We start from the raw sequence: 12,790 nt of genomic DNA, 5'->3' as shown, positions 1-12,790 counted from the left end.
CGGTATTGAAATTCTCAAACCTCCACTATCCATTTTTTCTCCTTCTTGACTTTTTAGTTTCCAATTTTACAGGTTATTGGCTTATTGCTATACTTTTTTACTTTGATTATTAGTGACTATGCAATAGTTTATATATAAAACGTCAAATACTGTTGAGCAAATTAAATTTGTTATGAAAAAATAAACTATAATTTATACTTATATTAAATTTTGTATAACAATTATAGTTATTTATAATTGTTTATCTATCACTACAAGAAATCTGGGTTTAGGTGACGTTTGTAAAACGTCACTAAAAACCCAAAAAACGTCGCTATAGACACAAATGGCCTACAGCGAATTTTTTTTGTGACGTTCAAAAACGTCACAATAGAGCAGTCGCTATAGGTCTATTGCGACGTTTTGAAAAACGTCACTATAAGGTACTCTTTATTGGCATTTAGAAACTTTTAGTGACGTTTTATAAAACGTCACTAAATAATATAACATTTTCGTACATTATATAAGAAAATACATTTAGCAACGTTTATAAAACGCCGCAAATAATCACACCAATAGCGACGTTTCAAAAACGTCACAAAAGCATTTTCCTTTTGCTTTTTAGTGACATTTTTAAAACGTCGCAAAACCCACTCATTATTTTTTTAAAAAAATATTAAATGCTATATAAAACTACTAAAAATTCAACAATAACTATCATGTGCTTGCCATAAGCTTGTAATAGATCAAATAGACCTATCATCATTATTCCACAATATCAAATGTCCAATGTTAATGAATCATGGTGCTTGAAAATTTAGTAACAATAAATATATAAATATATATATATTTATATACATATAAAGAGCATTTAGTTGAGATTATTTACACATTAGTGGGTAGTGAGCTTTTTTAAAAAATTAATTTTAAGCTAGCTAAACCACAAAAAAAAATTCAAAATCTACATACTACAGAAAAATTGTAGATAAAAAATAAAAAAAAACAAAAAAAAAAAACCAAGATTTACAAACTTGTACATAAACTTACAATGATTTAGCCTTTGATGCTTAGGACTTTTTGCTCAAAAATCCAAATTTGAATAAGAGTTTTCTGTACCAAACTCCAACCAAAACAAGCAAACAAAAAAAAAAAAAATTAGCACAAAAGTTCCATGACCTATTAAAGAAAAACTAAATCAAAGCAAATTCATAAGCCAAAATACAAAGACTCCATGACCCATTAAAGAAAAATCAAATCAAAGCCAACCTATAAGCCAAAACACAAAGACTTACACTTTAAAGAAACTTGAACACCAAAAAAGAGGGAAAAAAGAATGGTAGTGGCAGTAGGTGGTGGCTAGAGAGGGAAGAACTTGTACATGAATGGGTTGGTGGTGGCAACGGCGGCGGCGGCAATGGCTGGCAATAGCTAAGTGTGAAGAAGTGATAAGGGTGGGAGGGGGGAGAATATGGAAGTGGGAAGGGAAGTTTGTTTGAGAAAGAAAAAGAGTCATAAGAAAGAAAAAGGACTGAAAAAACGTGTAAGGAAAGGAGGCCAAAAAAAAAAGGACAAAATGGGGGGAACTTTCCCACTTGGTGAAATTTTGAAAGGGAAACATATGTTTATACAAAACGTCACTATTTGTTTCCTCAAAATTTTTTTGAAAATATGGTGGGAGTTCTTTAAAAACTATAGCGACGTTTTTAGAAAACGTCGCTATAAACATAAAATACACCGCTAAAACAGTACTTTTTGCGGCATTTTAAGAAACGCTGCTATTGTTTTGGGTTACAACGACGTTTTAAGAAAAACATCGCGAAAGGATCACTCTTTAGCGACATTTTTAAAAACGTCACAATTTACTACTTATAGTGGCGAATTTAAAAACGTCGCTAAAAAAAACGCCGCCTAAACCCGGATTTCTTGTAGTGTATTAGGTTATTAATATTGATTAGTTTTTTTAAGGTTATTTTAGTTTAATATTGTCTTTAAACCTTGCCCCCTCCAAACTAAAATCCTAACTCCGCCATTGTCTGTAAATTACAAACGAGGGATAACGTGACCTAATAATGCTTTTCAAACACCTGTATATTTGTGTTGTGCGGTTTCAATTAAGTGTCAACTATCAAACGCTACATTATATGATTTGCACATCCTAGCAAATTTTGGTTCATGTGTTATAGCATGTTTATCAAAAAAAATGCTATAGCATGAAACTTATATATATTTCATTTAGATTTTAGACCTAATGGTCTCTTAAAGGGCAATGTTATAATGCATGGATCCATATGGTAAATAAATTCAGGGAGACTTTACATTCAGATTAGAACCTACTTAGTGGACCTCCAAACATAGTACAATATAAGATTACAAGACATACAAGCATGAAAGATTAGTATAATACAATGACTAAATACATACAATATTTTATCATCTAAAACTATAATGAGACCCTCCCTAATAGCCTAATATCACATAGGTAAACTTCTTTGCTGCACTGTGATGCGTCCCATGAGTCTGCTTGAAATGTTACGGATGGAGTAAATTATTACCTCGATATTCTTAGGCAAATCCACCTGTATGTGAACATAAGAAAGTGGCGTGCAATTATAATTGGCAGAAAAGCCCATATGATGAGAAATAACCAACCAAGAAATTGTGGCAGAAAGAGTGAAGCCAGTGACACCGATGCAAGTGCTCCAGAAATGAAAAGAACATTGGCAAGGATTTGAGAATAATTTGCCCAATTAGTCTGAATCTCCATTTTGGTTGCAAGTGATAAGCAATATATGCACAAGGCTATAAAGAAGATCCATGTGTTTATAGGGTGTGTGTCAAATGGGGACACATTTTTGCTTTGGTCCTTCAGTTGGAGTAGGTTAATTAGTGATGGAATCAAAAATACGAAGACGACATGACTTGGGGTGGAAGGAATTATACCGTGCTCAATTGCACTAGCAGAAAAAGCAAAACACAAATACTTTAGAGCGCGCATCTATGAAATTATTGTGAAAGAGTCTTTAATTAAGATATTGTTTGAAACTTTGAATCCTTATACGAGATCATTTCTTGATCCCTCATAGCATATAAATCAAATTACGCCATGCACATCAAAATGGATATTGCGTGTATCAAATTACCAGAAGAGAGAGGGGATGATAACAGCACAAAAGAGAGGAAAATACATTCAATGAATAATGCTACTTTGTTCATGCATGTTTTCATTTCTTTCTCTCTTTTTCTACATTTTTTTTTCTCCAAACCTTTGCCAGGGTTGTGTTCATTTAAAATTTGTATCTTCATAAACAATTTATAGAATTAGCGGATATATTTGCAAAAGAAAGGAGTGCATAAATGATAAAAAAGAGCTCCATTTCCATTTATTATACTTTACCAATAAAAATGCCACTTTGTTTGTGTTCCTCTCTCTCTCTCTCTCTCATAGAAAAAGCAAGTATATTTTCTGCTCCAATTAATGGATTTCTTTTAAATGGGTGATGTACAACGGAATCATTTTGTTTCAAAATTTGAGAACAAGATTGTTTTGCTGTGCATGCCTATGACTTGTAACTTTAAACCATATTGAGAGCCAACTGAGGACTAAATTTTATGTTTTTAAACTATGCATTCACGTCCTAAGAAATCCATCAATTAAGATAGAAAATATCTTAGTTCCTTCTATTAGATATCCATTAGTACTGTGCAACTCCGTACATATACACAGGTACAATTAAAAATAATTACAACTATATAGTTCAAATTATAATTTTTTTTTTTTTTTTAGAAGAGGTTCAAATTATATATGGTATTAGTTTACACATTTTTTTAAATCATATATTTTTAAAATGTATAATAGTTTCTCATTATATATATATATATATGATTTAGAATTTAATTGATTTTAGACATTTCGATTTTTACACCTAATAATTCACTTATTACAAAAATTAAAAACTTAGATGGACTATATCCAACCAAAAAAAAACTTAAACGAACACGTGAGGAAAAATTGGACTCCAATTGAAATCCAATCAAGAATTTAATTGGATTTAAACTCTTCAATTTTTACACTTCATAATTCATTTGTTACAACAATTAAAAACTTAAATGGACACGTGATTGAGATTGACACTAGGAATAAAATCCAAGAGGGTATATTTACTATGACCGGAAAAAGGTAAACATAGATAGAGCCAACCAGCCCATTCTTTAAGAAAGCTCAAACCCATCCATGACCTCATAGTCATGACAAAGCCACTCTCTAAGGTTGAGCCCAAATCGTTAAGCTAAAAGTGACCCATCACATTTTTTAGAGGAAAGGACCTATTATGCATAACCTCGAAAAATATATGGCACTAAAAAATGATTAGTTCTAGGACTACAAATAATTCCAAATTTTTTTTACCACTATTCTAACGTAGCAAATTGTAAGTGGTTAACCATCACCTACATATAGACCTATCATTTTTTCTTCACTAATCATACTTTGTCACATCATAATTTTAACAAAAAGTTGTGAAAATTTTTGTGGTCTTAAGACTTTTTTCCCCCAAAAAATTTAATATTCCAGTGGTTTTTTACTCCCATCTCAGTTGAGAGTAAAAATTTCGGTGACTCTAGCACTAGTAGTAGTACTCAATGAGCATAGTGGTGGGCCAAGTATGGTTTATCTCAGCCTGTGGTGAACCCATAAGCCCACTATATGCAAGTCATGGGCCCAAGAAAACCCACGCTGAGTGCTGAAAGAGATTTCGAATTCCAATAGCGTAGTGGGCCAAACTGAATCTAGCAAGAAATTTAACTGGTCAGTACAATCCCAGAATCTGCCTCTATGAACGTAGAGCTTCCCAAGAAGCAGAGGGAGAGGTGGAGAGGGACTGGTGCGGAAGAAGCAAGCAGTTGCACCAACTGCATTCTGTGTTCCTAATCCTCTAACATTGCTGGATAAAAGCCGGTTTGAAAGATTAAGATGTGGTGGAATGATACGGTAACCATTTTGTTTTGTTTTGAGGAAATATGTGGGTCGATGTTGGATCATGCATGGGTGTGAGGAAACTATAAAAAGTCAGCATGCATATATGGGAGCATAATTTTGATCGCATGCATGCGCTATGTTCTAATTGAATGAGAAGGTGAAGACATGCTGAAAAGGATTGCAACTGTAGAGTAAAAGGAATTTTGGAAAGTGTTAGGAAGGAAACTGCATGCAAGGAGTTAAAGGAAGACCATGCCTCTTCAACACGCATGTATTGAGCGGTGGAGATTAAGAGCCGGTACGCATTTTTAAGACAAGAGTTCTGACGGTTTCTCGGAGAAGGAAGTAAATGGCATAATTCTAAACTAGCAAGACTGTTGTGGCTTCAAGGGGGTGACCCGAATATGCGGCATTTTCAAAGTTCAAAGTAAAGCTACTCTATATTAGGGTTTGAGAGATGATGATAGCATTTTCGGTTTTACTATTACCAACGATTCTTTGAGTCGTCTAACCTAAGCAATTTCAACCAAGATATATAGGGAGTAAACTGTGTAATGACAATAGAGATCAACGTAGACTTAACCAGTGACTCAGTGAGTTCACTTTATATGTGATGACGGAAGTTGCTCTAAAACAAATGGCTTCACTTAGAGCCCTTGGCCCGGACAGTATATATGCATGCCTCCTCCTTTTATTTTATTTTGTTATATTTTATTGAAGTTATTGGGCTTTAATTGGCAATGATGTTACAAGAGTTATGTTGTCATACTTAAAATTGGGCGGATTGCTATCATTCATTAATCATACATATATCACTTAAATTCCTAAGGTGAAAACTCCATAAGTGATAACCGGATTCAAAGACCCTTCGGTTCTATGTAACGTTGTTTATGAGTTGATCATATAAACGGTCTTGACCAATTGACTTAAAAAAATCCTCCCACTAATAATCTCAAAGTCTTAGGTTGCATTTGTTGTAGAAAGGTCGATAACATATAGTCTTATACCTTTTGAAACCTTTCATCACATGAAGACACAAATTAAGCTGAGATAGAGTAGGTCATATTTTTACAAATGAGGTGTCAACCCATCATAGGTCAAAATAAAATAAAATAAAAAAGATTATACTGAGGCCACCACAAATCAAAACAAGTACATGTTATGAAAATTTTGTGAGATTTTGTCATATCCATAGAATTTTTCAATTAAGTGTATTTGGGACATGCTGAAAATTTCAGTTTATTTGCAATTTTACCTTATTTTTGCTACTATTTATAGGTTTCATTGTATTTTTTGATACTATTCATGAATTCTATTGTATTATTTAGCTAATTTTTTCCATTATTAACAATACTTTCAGCAAAAAAATTTCAGTTTCAACTAAATAAGTTGTTCCCAAATTGACACTAAGCTGAACTAGGAAACCAGTTACCTCTTCAACTATAAAAGATATTCAATTTTCCAACCATAGTGACTAAATTTAAATAATAAAACAAAGATGGTGAAGCGAGAGAAATGGGCCAAAATCGGCAAATGCCCTTTTTTTGGAAATTAAACATCCTTTTGCCCTCTTTCTCAAACTAAATAAGGAAATGTCCCTCTTTTATAACTCGATAATACGAAAATCGAGTTATATGAAATACTCGATATTCCTATGATCGAGTTAGCTACAGCTTTTTCCCACGCTGCTTTTCCAGCGTGGCATTTTCTTTTTTGAATCTCTACATAACTCGATTTTCAATTAATCGAGTTATGTAACCAACTAATTAGATATCGAGTTATGCTCTTATTAAACCTGATTTCGTACTGTCTTTGTGTCAAGCGTAGTCTTTCAATATAACTCGATTCCTTTAATATCGAGTTATAAAGTATACTCGATCTCCATAAAGTCGAGTTATTCTCATATAATTTCTCCACACCTTCTCACACTCAGAGTGTCTTGCTTTCTGCTGAACTGAGTTGGAACTTCTCCACAGATCAACAGCTGCTTTCAAACTCAATTGAAATTTGTATCACCTCAAGTAAAAAACTCACACCACAATTTTAGGGCAATGGTATTTTCATTTGATATTGTACTAAATTTTTATTTTTTAGGTTGAATGAGTGTGAAGTAAGTACATTGGTGTGATTTTGGTTATTTGTTGTAGTAAACGTTGGTCACAAGAGAATGAAATAATATCTTTACTATAGCAACATTTTGTATTGCACATAATCATCATTGGCCAGACATTTACAACAACATTTAGTGTTGAACACAATGTGTAGACATTACCAACAATGTCTATTGTTTATGGTCAAATGTTAGTGTGATTGTTAGTATTTCATTTTTAGCATGCAATAGTACACAATTTTATGAATGTCTTTGCTGTGTACCATTCTATGCAGCATTACATTATTTAGCAAAAATTGATGCACATTGTTAACTTGATCATTTGGTGTTATTGTATTCAACGTTAATGTTTGGTTCTGGCAACCCACAACTCTATAGTCCTCATGATGTGTTCACTACTATAGGTCGTTGTTGGGTATTTGAAGATGAGTTTAGCTATCCAATCAATCCGAATTTGCGAAATAGTGCTTATGTTCATAATACCATGAGACAGGAGTGGACTTGGTTATTTCGTGAACAACAAATGTTTTATGATGAGTTGGTTGGTTTTAAGTTGCCAATGCCTCGGCGACTCGCATCGCAAATGCCCAGAGACACCATCGACGAACTTCGTAAAGCATTGAACCGCATAAGAGTAGAAAATAATCGAATGAAGAAACGTCTTAATCTATATCAGACCCAAGTCGAGATTCAAGAGTCAATGCATAAAGGGTGGTACGAGCATGCACAGTTCATGCAATCACTTCTTGCTGATCCCATTTATCAGTTAGACATGGAGATGTCAGATGAAGAGTAATCGTATCGTGTCATGGTGTAATTAGATTTTGTTAGAGAACTATTTTGCTTAACTATGTGTTATATGTATGGTTGCATTTGTACTATGTAAACCTTATTATTGATTATGAGAAGCATGCACGTTATTCGTAATGTAGATTATTCTCACATAACGCATAAAAGTTAAATATTCTCACACATGATGTTTTTCAATAAGCACCTACGACATAACACAAAAAACATAAAATAACTTACACTAACATTATTAACTTAACCATAGACATAACACACACATACCACATAGGCATTCATTATGATGGATAGTCCTCGTAGTTGAGGACATTGTTACGTTCTGCCGGAGTGAGTTGCCTGTGCGTTGCAGCGGCTAGCTCCTCCACCAATTGTAGCATATGATACCTGGACCTACGAAGTGTCATAAGATTATTCTCTTTTTTTATTTTCGTCACTGCACGCTCATATTGGTGCATGTTTTGCCGTGGCAGTGTGAGCGAGCTACAATAGACAAGACACGCTTCGAGTTGCAGGAGATCATCGTGCAAAGCGTTAGACTCGTTCACGCGAAAGTCCTATTCCCGTCGCAGTCCGGCATTGCAACGACTCAAGGAAAAGTGCTAGCCACATTTGCACTATACCTCAAAAGGACTAGTCACAATTGAGGCTCCTTGCAGTCGTTAATAAAGCCCAGATCTACCCAGTAAATACCCGATGTGGGACTCATCATACACCCACACATATCACACAATCAATCAAATTAGGGCATCACAATCTCCCTCACTTAAATCCCTAACGTCCTCGTTAGGGCCCACTTTGTGGGGTAGTGTCTCCGACCCCACACAGGATTACTGGGCCGGCTCTGATACCATATGTAACGTCCCAAGGAAAAGCGCTAGCCACATCTGCGCTATACCTCAAAAGGACTAGTCACAATTGAGTCTCCTTGCAATTGTTAATAAAGCCCAGATCTACCCAGTAAATACCCGATGTAGGACTCATCATACACCCACACACATCACACAATCAATCAAATTAGAGCATTACAATAATATGTAACGACCCAAGAAAAAGCGCTAGCCACATCTGCGCTATACCTCAAAAGGACTAGTCACAATTAAGGCTCCTTGCAATTGTTAATAAAGCCCAGTTCAACCCAGTAAATACCCGATGTGGGACTCATCACACACCCACACACATCACACAATCAATCAAATTGGGGTATCACAATCTCCCCCACTTAAATCCCTAACATCCTCATTAGGGTCTGATACCATATGTAACGACCCAAGAAAAAGCGCTAGCCACATCTGCGCTATACCTCAAAAGGACTAGTCACAATTAAGGCTCCTTGCAATTGTTAATAAAGCCCAGTTCAACCCAGTAAATACCCAATGTGGGACTCATCACACACCCACACACATAACACAATCAATCAAATTGGGGTATCACAGGCATAGTATTCCCTCTCGTCAGAATCTCTTTCCCTTCTATAGTTATCTGGAAAACGAGGTAGCATCGAATTGCGCATTGACATTGGAAAATGTGACTTTAGATCAGTATGTGTAGAATTTTTCCATAGGTAGATGTAAATGGGACTTCGGTATGTGTAGATGTTTTGCAAGGGTAGATGTAAATGGGACTTTATATAGGGGTTTTACAAGGGCAAGTATTCAGGTAGATGTGACTATAAGTATTCATATTAATAAAGATGATATGACTTGACAATATATTGTTCAGTGGCATCTGTTGGTGCATGTGATTCGTGGAGATAGCTATTTCATATGGCTATAGCTTGTGCTACAGTAGCAGGCTGGTGATGTGTACTACAAAAGAGGTTGCGTATTTATTCACGTGAAGACTATTCAACATTGATGTGCTTCATTTGACATGACTTGACAAGACAGTGTTGAGCTATGTTAAATGTATCATAAACTTCTCAGGGATGCTTTGCATCCTTTAAAAACGGTGCATTGCAAAAGGATGCATAGCTGTGTATTGATGTGCGTGTCGGTGATATGACTGGACAGGGTTCAACAGTGCGAAGCTGTTGAGCAGCACTACGAACATCAATGTAGCAAGAGTGGACAATTCACCCCCAAAATTGATGCACAAAATTTTCTGCAATGCTATGTGTATTAACGTGAGTGTAGATGGGTACTTCTGGTCAGGGTTCAACAATGCTGAGCTATCCACCATAGCTACAGTCATTGCTCCCTATGGTGGTATTTGGCAAGTGGGATTGAAGAAAACTGATAACAACATTTGGTTTTGTAATGGTTGGCAGGACTTCGCTGAATATCATTCTATCTGTTATGGTTATTTTTTAGTCTTCAGATATGAAGGAAATTCAAGCTTCCATGTTCTTATATTTAATAAGACTGCCATTGAAATTCAATAGCCACCCAGGAAGAATTGTAAATTGGAAGATCATCAGGTAAAAATAATAGACTTAGATGAAGATGATACAAACATTTCTTCCTCAATATACAGACCCATAAAACATGAAGTTAGAGAAAAATTTGTTCTAAAAAAATTACCGATTATGTCCAAAGGAATAGAGAGAGCAATCCAAGTAGCCAAAAAGTTCAAGCCTAAAAATACTTCTTTCATGGGTATCTCACGGCCACATAATATGGTGAGCCTTTATACATAATGTGATCATGATGTTCTCTTAAATATGGCTTGGAAACATATATGGGAAGCAAGTATATTATTGGGAAGCAATTTGTCACACTTCAATGTCTTGTGCTATTACCCTCCATCAAAACATATTAAGCAATGAGATTCAGGAAAGGATGGGTTGCATTTTCGAAAGACAATAATTTAGAAGAAGGAGATGTCTGTGTCTTTGAGGTGATCGAAAGGAAGCCTGTTGTGCTTAGTGTCTCAATATTTCACTTGGTTGACCATCAGAGTTTGGACTAGGATAACCTGTTTAAAATTTAAACTAGTGATGTTTATGCTTATATTTAATTAGGGACTTTGATCACTACTATGGTTTATATCTGATGGATGTGGTTTTAAGACTTTTCTCTAACCAGTTTGGTATGTCTTGTTGAAGACTATTCAACATTCCTGTGCTTCATCTGACATGACTTGACGAGATAGTGCTGAGCTGTGTTAAATATATCATAAACTTTTCAACCATGCTCTGCATCCTTGAAAATGGTGCATTGCAAAAGAAGGCATACCTGTGTATTGACTGGACAAAGTTGAACAGTGTGAAGCTGTTGAGCAGCACATGTAGCACTACGAACATCAGTGTAGCAACGGTGGACAACTCACCCCCAAAATTGATGCATAACCAATTTAGGATGCTCTGCCTCTTCGAAAATGGTGCATTGCAAAAGGTTGCACATATGTGTATTCACGTGAGTAGGGATGGGTACATGTGGTTAGGGTTCAATAGTGCCGAGATGTTGAGTATCACATGCAGAACTACATCAATCAAGTGTAGCAATGATGGACAGCTCACCTCCAAAATTTTGCTTACACTTTTGAGGGGTCCTGTGCATCCTTGAAAATAGTGCATTGCAAAATGTTGCATATCTGTTTATTCATGTAAGCATGGATGATATGACTGGACAGGGTTCAATAGTGCCGAGCTATTGAGCAGCACATGCAGAACTGCGTACATGACTTCGCTGAACAGTGCCGAGCTGTGTTAACCTTCTCCAACCTCACTTGCCAAACGCTAGTATTACGAGCAGTGAGTGTAGCAACAATAGAGAGTTTTATCCCCATATACCCTTACAAACTTTTCAGGGAGTCTTTGCAGGTACAAAATGTAGTTACATTTTCTCAACATCAATGTAAAATTGCATGAAGAAAACTATGCTTCCAAGTTTTACATCAATGGCTTCCGATCATCACAATTGCAATATTAGGGAGCTTTCAAGCAATGCTACAACAAACTAATAACTTGAATGAAACATTTTAGAGGCTAAGCAGGCTTTTAGGCCTTTACCCTATTTCTAAGCAAACCAAATATCGTTGTGAGAGTGTGTTGTGTGAGCCATATGGATTTTCAGTGAGTGAGTGGTTAGTTTGGTTTGGACGAGTCTTTATGTAATGTATCTATATAAAGTAGGACATTATACAACTAAGATACACAGATACATGCATATGATATCGTGACTCAAACAACTCATATAAATGAATTATTCGTATTATTGAATCATATGCGCGGTTGGTCTATGTGGTTTGGATCAGCCTATATGTATTGAATCTATTAAATTTTTCTACAAGTAATGTGCAATAAATATAATTTGGAGGCATTTCACTTCCTAAGGTTTTCCCTACATTACAAAGAAAAGGACATTGTCCAACCAAAGCACATTACTTGAATGTAGCAACAAAGAACATGTATGAAAAAAATAAGAAACTGATTTCACATAAACTTAGCCAAAATTAATAAACAGTTAATCTTTAGAGTTGCAAAAGTTGAACGTACATAATCATCATTTGTCACACATTAACAATAACATTATGTATTGCACATAATGTGTAGACATTAACAACAAAGTCTAATGTTCGTAGGTAGAAATTTTTGGAAATCATCATTGCTTGAATCTGAGAAGTCTGAAATATCTGTTTCATCATCTAACGCAGTAATTTCATTAATAGACTTGATGGCTCGCTCTTGCACCTTCCCCTTTAGATGCTTCCTAGCTTTTTGGATTACGTGAAAATGGTCTAGTTGCCTTTGCATTTGATTGTTCTCTTGTTTAAGACGAGCAAGTATGTTGGTAGGTTCATCTCTAGGTAACTCGGCAGAGCGTGCCTTAGTAACTCGTAACTCGTGCCATCGACAATACACCTCTAACTCACACCTCTTCTTGTATAGGGTTGACCATGGTGGTTCTGCTGGTTCTGCTATAGTGAACTCTATTGCGGTGGTATCTGTACTTAGTTTTGTAGGTTTGTCGACCATGATG

This window comes from Quercus lobata, chromosome 4 (assembly GCF_001633185.2).
Source record: "Quercus lobata isolate SW786 chromosome 4, ValleyOak3.0 Primary Assembly, whole genome shotgun sequence".
Lineage (NCBI taxonomy): Eukaryota > Viridiplantae > Streptophyta > Magnoliopsida > Fagales > Fagaceae > Quercus > Quercus lobata.
Note: the sequence above shows the minus strand (reverse complement) of the source record.